Source organism: Hyperolius riggenbachi, chromosome 2 (assembly GCF_040937935.1).
Source record: "Hyperolius riggenbachi isolate aHypRig1 chromosome 2, aHypRig1.pri, whole genome shotgun sequence".
NCBI classification, from domain to species: domain Eukaryota; kingdom Metazoa; phylum Chordata; class Amphibia; order Anura; family Hyperoliidae; genus Hyperolius; species Hyperolius riggenbachi.
In genome coordinates this window covers 106621017-106635725 of record NC_090647.1, presented here as the reverse complement: position 1 = coordinate 106635725, position 14709 = coordinate 106621017, and the positions used below count along the sequence as shown (strand labels likewise).

The 14709-nt window shown below is 48.4% G+C and overlaps 1 long non-coding RNA gene across 1 annotated transcript in view; it reads left to right on the top strand.

The window, feature by feature from the left end:
* Positions 1-14064: 14064 nt before the first annotated feature.
* Positions 14065-14709, top strand: part of LOC137544006 (uncharacterized) — a 125574-nt gene continuing 124929 nt past the window's right edge. The window contains exon 1 of the long non-coding RNA XR_011025696.1: positions 14065-14160. This is a non-coding gene — a long non-coding RNA (uncharacterized lncRNA). The remainder of the gene's footprint in view (positions 14161-14709) is intronic.

Sequence of the window (14709 nt, the reverse complement as noted above, 5' to 3'; positions counted from 1 at the left end):
GCTTCTGCTTTGCTGGGCAGAAATTCATCAAGTTTTATTAGAGCAGACTTTAATTCCAAAACAGCTGCTAGACAAGTGAATATTACTGCAACACCAACTGAGGTAAGCAGTGCTTCAGCCTCCTCTGCTAGAGGGTTTAAAGTATCCAAAGTACTGGGTGAAGCATAAGACTCTGCGACCACAGCTTCACTGGACAGGATCACTGAACAGTCCATATTGCAGGGCAAAACCATGGAAGCACCTGCTGGACAGCATAATGATTCTGTGACCTGAGTTTCATTGGAGAGATCTACTGCACAATTCATGGTACAGGGCAAATTTATTGGAAAATTTTCTGAACAAGGTAATAATTCTGCGATTTCAGGTTCACATAGCAGATGCTCTGAGCTATTCACGAAACTAGAGCGAGGTGTAGAAACAGGAAGATCAAGACAATGTTTGCGCATCTGAATCACCATTCATTTGTAAAATTGGAAAATTCAGATGCTGGGGTTCTGAGTTTACTAGACAGGATTGCTGGGACTCGGAAACTGATGCAGTGCACCTACTGGCATCTGCTGGATCAGACAGGAGTTGAACTTTATTAACACAGGTAATTTCTGCAGAAGTGTTTGCAGAGACAGGCAAGATTTTTCTGGTGTCTGTTTCACTAAACAAAGAGTCATGAGTACTGGCTAGACTGGACTCGGAAGTCAGCAGGACCTCTGGATTCTCTGCTGAGAAATTTGCGCAGGGCAAGGTTAAGAATGTATCAGTGGCTTCTGTTTTACTGGGAAGTAACACTGAGTTATCCCTGGTACAGGGTGGAATTGCAGGAACTTCAATTTCACACAAAAAGAGCTCCGAATCACCTGCTGAATCAGCCAAAGGTGCTGAAGCAGGCGGGTCAGAACGCCAAATTTGCGAATTCGGAGTCACATAAAAATCATCCAAAATCAGTTCCCACACATCAATCAAGGGAGCCACACAGTCATACCTACACACACCAGCCTCTATTAGGTTATAGGCTGACTTAATGCATGCGTTCAATACCATTTCACTTTTTGCACTGTAAAATTGACAAAATGAACTTGAATCATTCTTCCATTCACAGACCAGGGCTTCCATCTCTCCCCTCTCGAATGGAGGATCCCATGCATACTTAACAGCGAAACATTTAGGCTGATCACAGTCTGCAGATATGATTGTGGCAGGCACATGTATAGGGTTAATTAGCAGGTGATTGGCAGATTCCTTATTCTTAAGAATATCCAATACCTGTAGCAAGTGTTGAACTGTAGTGTATGCAAACTTCCCTTGGTTCACAAATAAGTTGATTTGTTCAATACTCTGTAATATCTCATCATAATCATACTCAGATAATTCTTTTAAACAAAAATCTTTATTTTCCCTAGCCAGGGAGGAAAGTTCATTAGTAGTTTCATAAGTCCATTTAACTCCCCTGAAAGACAATTGCATTTCATTATCTGTTAATGGCAGAATCTCATTATAGGTCTCAGTCGCTAAGGATAACGATTCTGCAGATTGGACACGTTTCTTAGAACGTTTGCGTTTTGCCTTTGACCTTGCGGTTTTTGGTGATTTATTCAAAGCTGCAGGAAAATTATCAGTAACACTTTCTGCTTGCTGCTCATTCTTGCAAGCAATTGAAGGAGCAGCTGATTGGCCTGCTGCCAGGAGTTCATTAAGAGGAAAAGGCAATGGATCTATGCGCAACCAGTTATGGATCACAAACGCTAGAAATTCCAGCGGTCTATCTTTCAAATCGGAATGATTGAGAACATCAAATGCCCACTGGAATAATTCCCCTTTAAACAAAATATAACTTAGTTGGAGTGCCCAGGTTGAAACAGGAGTCGCTTGGAGATCAGGATTGGTCAGAAACCTGGCACATTCAGAGAAAAACTCATTTTCTGTTTCAGAGCTAAGTTCTTCAAATTTCTTAAAGGAACAGGAACCATAATTAACAGTGTCATACTTTCTGGGAATCCCCCCCACAATGGGGATTGGTAATGGGGTTTTCATAATGTGAGGCTTGGTGGTGTATTCTCCACAGTCAGCATGCAACGCATGAGCTGGCGTGGAGGAGGTACACACACTAGCACCAGGAAACAGGCTATCCCTAGTATAGTGGAGGGGAGGACTGACTCCAATAGGAGATTGTGGCGCACAGAGCCGGTGCAGATCTGACAGCCACAAACAATGCTTACGTTATAACGTCTCAGCGCAAAGTAGCGCTGAGCGCACAAACCAGAACTGAGGAGATCAGGACAGGTAGACAGAATGAACGCTTGCCAGCTAGCGGCTACTTAGCGACAGCAAGCGTCCAAAACCAGACAGACTGGAATGAGGCAGCCAATGCGATGCGGCGATGGCGTGCCTCACAAAGACAGGACAGGACAGTCAGAAAATAGCAGGATTAAGATAGATGAACGTAACACAGATAAATATACAATAAGTATGTTTTCCTAGCGTATTACAATTACAGCTATCAATGAAACTATTTGTAACGTCTGACTAACATATGTATATATCGGCAATGAACCGATATATGACATAAGCAGGAACGCTGACTAACACTGGAGCAAAACAGGGAACAGGGCTCAGAAGGATTCGCTATCTCTTCGCAGAGATGAACGCAATCCACAAACGGTAACAGGACAGGATTCAGAAGGATTCGTTATCTCTTCGCAGAGATGAACGCAATCCACAAACAGTAACAGAACAGGATTCAGAAGGATTCGTTATCTCTTCGCAGAGATGAACGCAATCCACAAACGGTAACAGGACAGGATTCAGAAGGATTCGTTATCTCTTCGCAGAGATGAACGCAATCCACAAACAGAACCAGAAGCAGGGTAACTACCTCAGCACGGGTGGTCACGGTACGCGCAACCTACCAAAACGTGCTGGAAACTGACTAACTGCACACAGGATATAAACAGTTCGTGTACGTATACATCAGCGACACTGATGTATTAACGTAACACAAATACAAGGAAAATAATAAACGTGCTGGTATGCATATATATTGGCAATGAACCAATATATGATGCAAAGACCAGCAAAGTATCTTTAACAAGAACCACGATCGGGGGCTAAAGCGACAGCAAGGCAGGCTTAAGCTGAAGCTATGAAAACCCAAGGAAACCCTGCAGGAAGCAGATCTTTATACTGAGGTCATCCAATGGGAGCAGACATGCAGATTCCCACACAGGTGAATGATAATCAGTCACAAGCTGACAGCAGGGAAAGACAGACAAAGCTATGCAACTTGCATGGAAATAGATCAGAACTGCCTGAGCTGCAGCACTAATACTTCCAGTAATAGCTGCTGCAGCAGCGATCATTACACAAGAAATGAACTTCATCCCAATCAGTAGCTGATACCCCCTTGCCCATGAGAAATCGTTACCTTTTCTCACTGATCATCTTGGGGGCTCTGTATAGCTGATATTGTGGTGAAACCCCTCCCATAGTTTGATGTCAGGACCATGGTGCTGACAGTTTCCTGTCTGTGAACCTCATTGCATTGTGGGAATTAACAGCTGTTTCCAACCGCCAAAAAAGCAAGAAGCTGCTACTTCCACTGACATCACCTGCCAGCAGTAAAAATGTCACCATGTGATAAATCTCAGAATGAAAATCAGGGAGAGGGAAGATTTTACAATGGGCAAACACTGACTAAATCATTTATACATAATTATTGTAAAAATGAAGCACTTTTTATTACATTATTTTCACTGCAGTTCCTCTATAAATCAACAGTGGTCAACTGCTAGATACAGAATGTGATCCCTGAGCTCACCAGATGGCCACACATTTTATTTAAAGTTGCCCATCTCTTGCCCTGACTATGTGACCCAGCTATGGCCAAGATTCTTACACTCCCATAATACATACTAATTTTAAATTGTATTTTATTTCTAAAAAAAAGTTTAAAGAGAACCCGAGGTGGGATTTAATTATGTTAGTGGAGCACAGAGGCTGGTTGTGCACACTAACTCCAGCCTCTGTTGACCCATGGTGTGCCTCCAGAACCCCCCTGCGCGATGCTATCCCCTCCGCAGTGCTAGCGCCACACTGCGTGTCGCCAGCACAATGTTTACCTATGCGGTGTCAGTCAGCGCCGCTCCCCCGCCTCCTCTGTATCGGCGCTACCCGCCCGCGTCCCTTCCCTCCCGCTGATTGGAGGGAAGTGACGCAAGCGGGTAGCGCCGATATGAAGGAGGCGGGGGAGCGGCGCTAACAGACACGGCATAGGTAAACATTGTGCTGGCGACATGCAGTGTGTCGCTAGCACTGCGGAGGGGATAACGGCGCGCAGGGGGGTCCTGGAGGCACACCATAGGGCAACGGAGGCTGGTGATAGTGTGCACAACCAGCCTCTGTGCCCCACTAACATAATTAAATCCCACTTTTGGCATGTGTTCTGGCCTTTAAAGATCCACATAGGTAACTGTTATTGGAAAACCTTCTCCAGTCACTACTGCAAGATAGCACTGGTGGTGTCTGTGCCAGTTCCTCAGTCTTCCCCCACATTCCTAACATAACAGTAATGAGCCAATCCAAGTAATTCTTCTGCAAAGCATCCTCAACAGTTCAGTTGTCCTGAAGGTTTTGAAAAGTGTTGACAACTCTATATTTTTTTTCCTCTTTGTATTACATAACTTTAATACATTTAGATAGAAATGCTCATCTTGATGCGCAATTAGATCTGTATTCTGTTAAAAACAGTTGCCTTGGAGATGTATGTTACTAAACAGGACAAAAACTGAACTTTTGGTTACAATGTTCTCAAAAATTATGTCAAGACAGGATGCTGGATTTTTTTTTATTTTTTTTTAATAAACTTGTTTTATTGAAATTTTTTGTATAGTACAACGTCCAGTGCATACCGCACATACAATACATACAATATATTACTACAGAAAGCATCTACAAACATCTACAAAACATCTGCCAAATTGCGACACATCAATTTAGGTAGGTGACCTTGAGGTGGGTACCCAGGGCTTGTGCTGATTGGGTCATTATAGCAGTGCTTAAGTGTAACGCTGAGCTTACCTCTCCTGGTCTGTACCAGAGTACAGGGGGAGGCAACTATAGTAGGTTCCGAGACCGGTTAACAGCTCTAAGCTTCTATTTACTATAATGGGGGCTTTATAGATTGCACTTATGCATTTGTTAACCTTGCTGAGTGATGCTAGGGTCATTGGTCTGGTGTTGTTATCTAGTGTCCTATAAACCATAAGACCTAAAACAGTATAAATACAAACATATAAACAGACAAACACACAAACAGTTCACTGCCATTTTAAATTCTAATTAGTTGTTCCGCAGATTTACCTCTCACACTATGGTTAGGGCCATTTTGAGGATATGTTCAACAACAACAACAAATAACATTTGTAAAGCGCTTTTCTCCCATGGGACTCAAAGCGCATAAGCATGGCTCCGACCATCGTGGTACAGAGGAAGAATTTTATAAGTCCGGAAATGCTAGGCTAAACAGGTGGCTTTTCAGTCTGGAATTGATTTGAATAGCTCCAGGGATGGTGCTGTCTTTACTGGGTGTGGCAGAGAGTTCCAAAGAGTAGTGGCAGCATGACAGAAGGCTCTGTCTCCCTATTTTTTGAGGTGCACTCTGGGAGTGACCAAGTTTATAGAACTTGCTGATCTGAGGTTGTGAGGGGTGTGGTGCAGCTTCAGCAAGTCCTTCATGTATCCAGGGCCCAGATTGTGCAGGGATTTGAATGTCAGCAGTCCAATCTTGAAGAGTATTCACCATTCTACTGGTAGCCAGTGCAGTGAGCGAAGGATCGGTGTAAAGTGACAGTGGCGAGGCTGGTTTGTTAGCAATCTGGCAGCAGCATTCTGTTCAAGTTTGTGTCAAGGTTGGTATCCCACATTATTAGCTATCAATTTATTATATAAAGTATGGGGGTTATTACAATTTTAGGGAGGGCCGAGGGTTAGTTGGCCATTTTAATCTACTCCATCTGGCATGGATTTTTTTTTTTCTTAAAGAGGAACTGATGTGAGAGATGAAGTTCACATTACAAAAATGTCATTACAATCAGTGTTTTCAAACGTTATCAACAGATATATACTAATACGTTTTAGAGAGTCGGGGTATGTACACACATTCAATTTTTAGTGGTCAATGACTGTCCAATATTATTGTAGCATGAGGGCCAACTGATTTGGGATACTTTGAACAAACTGTTTAGGTAAGCTCTATGTGGAAGTGGTAAAATAATTGGCAAATCAATGGCCAATCAAAATTGGATGATGTGTGTTCACACCCTCAGTTGAATCTTGCTGGGTAAGTAGGGATAGTGCCATAGCACATTATTCATGCAGAGATGAGCACAGACTGCAATTTGTCTACAATCAGTTAGAGTTGGGCCGAACCTCCGATTTTAGGTTCGCGAACCTGGTTCGCGAACTTCCGCGGAAGGTTCGGTTCGCGTTAAAGTTCGCGAACCGCAATAGACATCAATGGGGATGCGAACTTTGAAAAAAAAAATAATTATGCTGGCCACAAAAGTGATGGAAAAGATGTTTCAAGGGGTCTAACACCTGGAGGGGGGCATGGCGGAGTGGGATACATGCCAAAAGTCCCCGGGAAAAATCTGGATTTGACGCAAAGCAGCGTTTTAAGGGCAGAAATCACATTGAATGCTAAATGACAGGCCTAAAGTGCTTTAAAACATCTTGCATGTGTATACATCAATCAGGTAGTGTAATTAAGGTACTGCTTGACACTGACACACCAAACTCACCGTGTAACGCACCGCAAACAGCTGTTTGTGTAGTGACGGCCGTGCTGGACTGGTGCGCACCATGGCGAGAGTGCAGGTTTTGGTGGCTTTACAGCCCATATGGTCGCCTGGCTGATGTAGCTGAATGACAGAACAGTGACTGTCCAGCTGATCAAATTTGGTCTGACCACAATGATGCAACGACCTTATTATCTTTTGTGTGCCCCCCGAGACACTCATCTAGGCGCCGGTCATTGCTTCATTGTGATACGCAAGCCCCTTCACCACGGCAAGGTAATGATCACGAAGGGGAATGGGCGCATGTACATGCCTTTTCTTTTGTTGTTGCAGCTGCCCGCAGTGCAGCCAGAAAAATTAGGCAGTCATGTACACGCACCAGAAAAATTATTACAGCGGCCGCTGCTAGCAGCGGCCTAAAAAATTCAGCAATCCGCCTGGAGTCCCGGACCCTGTTGGTGGTGGCGGAGAAGGTAGTCAAGCGGCCTGCAGGCAGACATGCTGTGTGGAGGGACTGGGAGCGACTTAGTCTTCTTGGGGCAGGCCAGGCAGCCAGTCACACGGCGTGCAGGCAGAGATGCTGTGTGTGCGGGGACTGACTTAGTCTTGGGGCGGGCAGCAGCCCTCCGGGATCCATGCCTCATTCATTTTGATAAAGGTGAGGTACTTAACACTTTTGTGACTTAGGCGACTTCTCTTCTCTGTGACAATGCCTCCAGCTGCGCTGAAGGTCCTTTCTGACAGGACGCTTGCGGCAGGGCAGGAGAGAAGTTGGATGGCAAATTGGGACAGCTCTGGCCACAGGTCAAGCCTGCGCACCCAGTAGTTCAAGGGTTCCTCATCGCTGTTCACAGCAGTGTCTACATCCACACTTAAGGCCAGGTAGTCGGCTACCTGCCGTTCCAGGCGTTGGTGGAGGGTGGATCCGGAAGGGCTACAGCGAGGCGTTGGACTAAAGAACGTCCGCATGTCCGACATCACCATGAGATCGCTGGAGCGTCCTGTCTTTGACTGCGTGGACACGGGAGGAGGATTAGTGGCAGTGGTACCTTGCTGGCGTTGTGCTGTCACATCACCCTTAAAGGCATTGTAAAGCATAGTTGACAGCTGGTTCTGCATGTGCTGCATCCTTTCCACCTTCCGGTGAGTTGGTAACAGGTCCGCCACTTTGTGCCTGTACCGAGGGTCTAGTAGTGTGGCCACCCAGTACAGCTCATTCCCCTTGAGGTTTTTTATACGGGGGTCCCTCAACAGGCAGGACAGCATAAAAGACGACATCTGCACAAAGTCGGATCCAGTACCCTCCATCTCCTCTTGCTCTTCCTCAGTGACGTCAGGTAAGTCAACCTCCTCCCCCCAGCCGCGAACAATACCACGGGAAGGTTGAGCAGCACAAGCCCCTTGCGACGCCTGCTGCGGTTGTTCTCCTGCCGCTGTCCCCTCCTCCTCCTCCCCCAAAGAAACACCTTGCTCATCATCCTCTGAGTCTGACTCGTCTTCTGCACACGACTTCTCTTCTTCCTCCTCCTCCTCCCTCTGTGCTGCCGCAGGTGTTGAGGAAACAGCTGGGTCTGATGAAAATTGGTCCCATGCCTCTTCCTGCCATAACGGTTCCTGGTCACGCTCATTCACAGCTTCATCCGCCACTCTACGCACAGCACGCTCCAAGAAGTAAGCGTAGGGAATTAAGTCGCTGATGGTGCCCTCACTGCGGCTCACCAGGTTGGTCACCTCCTCAAACGGCCGCATGAGCCTGCATGCATTTTTCATCAGTGTCCAGTTGTCGGGCCAGAACATCCCCATCTTCCCAGACTGTTTCATTCTACTGTAGTTGTAGAGGTAGTGGGCCACGGCTTTCTTCTGTTCTAGCAGGCGGGAGAACATGAGCAGGGTCGAGTTCCAGCGAGTCGGGCTATCGCAAATGAGGCGTCTCACCAGCATGTTGTTTTTGCGGTGAATTTCCGCAAAGCGTGCCATGGCTGTGTAAGACCGCCTCAAATGCCCACAGAACTTCCTGGCCTGCTTCAGGACATTCGCTAAGTCAGGGTACTTTGCCACAAATCTTTGAACCACTAGATTCATGACATGTGCCATGCAGGGTATGTGTGTCAGCTTCCCCATATGCAAAGCGGCAAGCAGATTGCTGCCGTTGTCGCACACCACGTTGCCTATCTCCAGGTGGTGCGGGGTCAACCACTCATCCACCTGTTTCTTAAGAGCAGCCAGGAGAGCTGCTCCAGTGTGACTCTCCGCTTTGAGACAAGACATGTCTAAGATGGCGTGACACCGTCTTACCTGGCATGCAGCATAGGCCCTGCGGAGCTGGGGCTGTGTAGCTGGAGAGGAGAACTGCCACTCAGCCAAGGAGGAGGAGGACAGCGAAGAGCATGTAGCAGGAGAAGAGGAGGTGGCAGGAGGCCTGCCTGCAAGCCGTGGAGGTGTCACAATTTGGTCCGCTGCGCCCTGCTTGCCATCGTTCACCACCAGGTTCACCCAATGGGCTGTGTACGTAATGTAGCGGCCCTGCCCGTGCTTGGCAGACCAGGCATCCGTGGTCAGGTGTACCCTTGACCCAACGCTTTTCGCAAGAGATGACACCACTTGCCTCTCAACTTCACGGTGCAGTTGGGGTATGGCCTTTCTCGAAAAATAAGTGCGGCCTGGCATCTTCCACTGCGGTGTTCCGATGGCCACAAATTTACGGAAGGCCTCAGAGTCCACCAGCCGGTATGGTAACAGCTGCCGAGCTAACAGTTCCGCCACGCCAGCTGTCAGACGCCGGGCAAGGGGGTGACTGGCCGAAATTGGCTTCTTCCGCTCAAACATTTCCTTCACGGACACCTGACTGCTGCTGTGGGCAGAGGAGCAGGAACCGCTCAAGGGCAGAGGCGGAGTGGAGGAGGGTGCCTGTGAAGGTGGAAGGGAGAAAGCGGCAGAAGCAGATAATGCACCTGATGGAGGAGGAAGAGGAGAAGGAGGGTGGCTTTGCTTTTGTGTGCTGCTGCTGCTTTTGCTCAGGTGGCCATCCCATTGCTGTTTGTGCCTTTTCTCCAGGTGCCTTCGTAAGGCACTTGTCCCTACGTGAGTGTTGGTCTTTCCACAGCTCAATTTTTGTTGGCAGAGCGAACAGATGGCTTTGGTCCGATCTGAGGCACACACATTAAAAAATTTCCACACCGCTGAGCCACCCTGGGATGTGGGCACTATGGGGACCTCAGCAGCTGATGCTGAAGGGCAAGTTGGCTGGCTGTACATAGGTGGCGATACATGGTGCCGGACTCTGCCACCAGCTGTTTCTGACGAAGAGCTGCCCCAGCTTCTTTCAGCAACTTCTCTCCTCCTACTACTCTCTGACTCCCCCTCTGAACTGTCCCCCTCTTCATCTCCTCTATTGGGAACATACAGAGGATCCCTATCATCGTCATCATCGTAGTCATCCTGCCCAGCTTCGCTTGACTCAGAAAAATCCAAACATGCACCATCAGTAGGTCCTTCATCCTCCTTACACGTTACATCCATAGTGTTGCCGCGTAACGCAGACATATGAGCTGGTGAAAAGTCATCTGGCTGTAACAACAATGGCTGTGCATCAGTGATTTCACCACTAAATAATTCCTGCGAAGTGTCAAATGCAGCGGAAGTGGTGCTAGTAGTAGCGCTGGTGGCTGAGCAAGATGAGGTGTTCTGTGTCGCTAAATACTCAACCACGTCCTGACAATCTTGGGACGTGATGGGACGTGCCTTCTTCCGAGCACTGTACTGTGGGCCAGGTCCACACGAAATTACATTTACACGACCTCGCGCAGACCTGCCGGGTGGCCTTCCTCTGGCTCTGGCACTACCTCTTCCTCTACCTGTTTTGTCCATATCGGGTATGCACGGAGTGGTATATCACACTGCGTGCACTCACGTAGGTAGGTGGGTTCACTTAACTGCACAGGTATGCGCACTGATGCGGTGGGTTCACTGAACAGAACAGGTATACAGTGGCGGGTTCACAGAACAGGTATGCAGTGGCAGGTTCACTGAACACAACAGGTATGCAGTGGCGGGTTCACTAAACAGGTATACAGTGGCGGGTCCACTGAACAGAACAGGTATGCAGTGGCGGGTTCACTGAACACAACAGGTATGCAGTGGCGGGTTCACAGAACAGGTATGCAGTGGCAGGTTCACTGAACACAACAGGTATGCAGTGGCGGGTTCACTAAACAGGTATACAGTGGCGGGTCCACTGAACAGAACAGGTATGCAGTGGCGGGTTCACTGAACACAACAGGTATGCAGTGGCGGGTTCACAGAACAGGTATGCAGTGGTAGGTTCACTGAACACAACAGGTATGCAGTGGCGGGTTCACTAAACAGTACAGGTATACAGTGGCGGGTTCACTGAACACAACAGGTATGCAGTGGCGGGTTCACTGAACAGGTATACAGTGGCGGGTTCACTGAACACAACAGGTATGCAGTGGCGGGTTCACTAAACAGGTATACAGTGGCGGGTCCACTGAACAGAACAGGTATGCAGTGGCGGGTTCACTGAACACAACAGGTATGCAGTGGCGGGTTCACAGAACAGGTATGCAGTGGCAGGTTCACTGAACACAACAGGTATGCAGTGGCGGGTTCACTAAACAGTACTGGTATACAGTGGCGGGTTCACTGAACACAACAGGTATGCAGTGGCGGGTTCACTTAACAGTACAGGTATACAGTGGCGGGTTCACTGAACACAACAGGTATGCAGTGGCGGGTTCACTGAACAGGTATACAGTGGCGGGTTCACTGAACAGAACAGGTATGCAGTGGCGGGGTCACTAAACAGGTATACAGTGGCGGGTCCACTGAACAGAACAGGTATGCAGTGGTGGGTTCACAGAACAGGTATGCAGTGGTGGGTTCACAGCACAGGTATGCAGTGGTGGGTTCACTGAACAGGTATACAGTGGCGGGTCCACTGAACAGAACAGGTATGCAGTGGCGGGTTCACTGAACAGAACAGGTATACAGTGGCGGGTTCACAGAACAGGTATGCAGTGGCAGGTTCACTGAACACAACAGGTATGCAGTGGTGGGTTCACTGAACAGGTATACAGTGGCGGGTCCACTGAACAGAACAGGTATGCAGTGGCGGGTTCACTGAACAGAACAGGTATACAGTGGCGGGTTCACAGAACAGGTATGCAGTGGCAGGTTCACTGAACACAACAGGTATGCAGTGGCGGGGTCACTAAACAGGTATACAGTGGCAGGTCCACTGAACAGAACAGGTATGCAGTGGCGGGTTCACTGAACACAACAGGTATGCAGTGGCGGGTTCACAGAACAGGTATACAGTGGCGGGTCCACTGAACAGAACAGGTATGCAGTGGCGGGTTCACTGAACACAACAGGTATGCAGTGGCGGGTTCACTAAACAGGTATACAGTGGCGGGTCCACTGAACAGAACAGGTATGCAGTGGCAGGTTCACTGAACACAACAGGTATGCAGTGGCGGGTTCACAGAACAGGTATACAGTGGCAGGTTCACTGAACACAACAGGTATGCAGTGGCGGGTTCACTAAACAGGTATACAGTGGCAGGTCCACTGAACAGAACAGGTATGCAGTGGCGGGTTCACTGAACACAACAGGTATGCAGTGGCGGGTTCACAGAACAGGTATACAGTGGCAGGTTCACTGAACACAACAGGTATGCAGTGGCGGGTTCACTAAACAGGTATACAGTGGCGGGTCCACTGAACAGAACAGGTATGCAGTGGCGGGTTCACTGAACACAACAGGTATGCAGTGGCGGGTTCACAGAACAGGTATGCAGTGGCAGGTTCACTGAACACAACAGGTATGCAGTGGCGGGTTCACTAAACAGGTATACAGTGGCGGGTCCACTGAACAGAACAGGTATGCAGTGGCGGGTTCACTGAACACAACAGGTATGCAGTGGCGGGTTCACAGAACAGGTATACAGTGGCGGGTCCACTGAACACAACAGGTATGCAGTGGCGGGTTCACAGAACAGGTATGCAGTGGTGGGTTCACAGAACAGGTATGCAGTGGTGGGTTCACAGCACAGGTATGCAGTGGTGGGTTCACTGAACAGGTATGCAGTGGTGGGTTCACAGCACAGGTATGCAGTGGTGGGTTCACAGCACAGGTATGCAGTGGTGGGTTCACAGCACAGGTATGCAGTGGTGGGTTCACTGAACAGGTATGCAGTGGTGGGTTCACAGAACAGGTATGCAGTGGCAGGTTCACTGAACAGGTATGCAGTGGTGGGTTCACTGAACAGGTATGCAGTGGTGGGTTCACTGAATAGGTATGCAGTGGTGGGTTCACAGAACAGGTATGCAGTGGCAGGTTCACAGCACAGGTACGCAGTGGTGGGTTCACTGAACAGGTATGCAGTGGTGGGTTCACAGCACAGGTATGCAGTGGTGGGTTCACAGAACAGGTATGCAGTGGTGGGTTCACAGCACAGGTATGCAGTGGTGGGTTCACAGCACAGGTATGCAGTGGTGGGTTCACAGCACATGTATGCAGTGGTGGGTTCACAGAACAGGTATGCAGCCAGACAGGAACAAGTTAAGCCTAACTAATCTTTCCCTGAGAGACAGTCTGCAGCAGCTCGCCCTACTCTCACTAACGCAGGCAGCACACGAGTGACCGTAATGGCCGCCGCTGCCTGCCTTATATAAGGGGGGGTAGGGCTCCAGGGGCTAGTGTAGCCTAATTGGCTACACTGGGCCTGCTGACTGTGATGTAGAGGGTCAAAGTTGACCCTCCATGTGCATTATGGGGCGAACCGAACTTCCGCAAAGGTTCGCCTGCGGGACGCGAACGCGAACCACTAAAGTTCGCATGGAAACGTTCGCAGGCGAACCGTTCGGCCCAACTCTACAATCAGTATATCCAGGGGCGTTGCTAGGATCCTAAGAGAACCAGGGCACTCCAGCTGTAAAATGGGTGTGACCACGAACTATAATGTGGGGGTGGTCATGGGTGGAGCGACATTTACCTGAACTTAAAGTGAACCTCCGGACTAAAAATCTACTCAGCAGAACTGAAAAGGCTTGGTGTTTCTTTAACAGTTTCACAACATCAGAACGTTGTTTTTCTTACCAAAGCATCATTTTTACCTGCATTTTTACCTAAGCTCCACCCATCAAAGAAAAAAAGCTTAGGATTTTTTTCCCTGATGCTGAGCAGAGCATGATGGGATTTCCTATGTTGTTATTCACGTTGCCTAGCAACTGGGAGAGGTGCTCAGGACACAGGACAGTTGGAACTGTGTCTCATGCTCCCTGTCACCTCCTTTCAACCAAAAAGATGTCTACCATCATGAAATCAAACATTTTCCTGTTCTTTTAAAACAGGGTGGGTAAGAGATTATATTACCTATCTATTTTAATTAATGTAACTTAATGACAGTATGTTTGTTTAGGCTGGAGTTCCTCTTTAACAGCAGTCTAAGTAGGTCTGCCTAGCAAAATGTTGGACGAAGCCCCACTATCCATTAATAAAAAAAATGCATGTTGGGTGCTGTGGTGCCTCTGTGGGGCATACTGGGCGCTGTGGTGCATAGGGAGCGTGCATCGTTGTGTGTGTCCTCACTGTTCCTCCCCCCCCCCCCCTCCCCCAGCATAGTAGCACAGCGGGAGAAACTACTCACCTACTTCATCCACTCTCAAGAATCAGATGCCAGGAGCTCTAGCTTCTGATTCCTTCTCAGACACTAACGGGAGAAGCCCAGAAGAGGTGTCTGCAGAATCTAGAGACCGAGCGACCGGAGAGGAGTATTGTTGCCCGCTGCCTGACTCTGCCTGGGGGACATCCGGGGCACCCCAGAATAGATCCAGGGCACGTGCCACTGATCTTTGGGGCTAGCAACGCCCCTGAGTATATCTACATTGCAACCTCTTATAC